This window comes from Octopus bimaculoides, chromosome 2 (genome assembly GCF_001194135.2).
Source record: "Octopus bimaculoides isolate UCB-OBI-ISO-001 chromosome 2, ASM119413v2, whole genome shotgun sequence".
In the NCBI taxonomy this organism is placed as follows: Eukaryota; Metazoa; Mollusca; class Cephalopoda; order Octopoda; family Octopodidae; genus Octopus; species Octopus bimaculoides.
In genome coordinates, this window is record NC_068982.1 from 183,584,500 (window position 1) to 183,585,255 (window position 756).

Sequence of the window (756 nt, forward strand, 5' to 3'; positions counted from 1 at the left end):
ATATATATATACGTATGTATGTAAGTTTATGTATGTATTATAAGCATATATGCATACTACATACGTACATACATACATGTATACGTTTGTGCGTGTGCATGTGTGTGCATAGTGCTATGTACCTAAATATGTATTTGAAACCATCCATCCACACTCAGAGACACACACATACCTCCCACACATACACACACGCAATTATGTTCCCGTACGTACGAGCCTATATAAATATACACTGGTGTTTATGTATGTATATTTGAAGTTATATATATAAATAGATTGATGCTTCTTCCGATCGATTCTTCCTGATGGATCGAGGAACCTGAAACTACTACAACAATTCCTACACACACACATACATACATGCACACAATATAACTACAACACACGCTAACACACACACACGAATACACACAATTATCTATGAAGTTTCTAATTTGATCAAAAGCACACTTGTAGGAAGCCCATGTGTTGCCTTACACATCATCAATGTATTTTCCCAAAACAAATTTCTCTCTCTTTCCCTTTCTTTCTCTCCCTCGTTCACTGACTACGCATACTCACAGACACACATACACTCACACGCACACGCACTCACATATACATACATACATACATACACATGTATATACGTAATACGTGTATGTATGTTTCCTAGAAAGAAGAAACACTAACACAAGTTTGTACGTATATGTATTATATGTGTGTGCATATATATCTATCTATATCTATCTATCTATCTATCTATCTATCTATCTA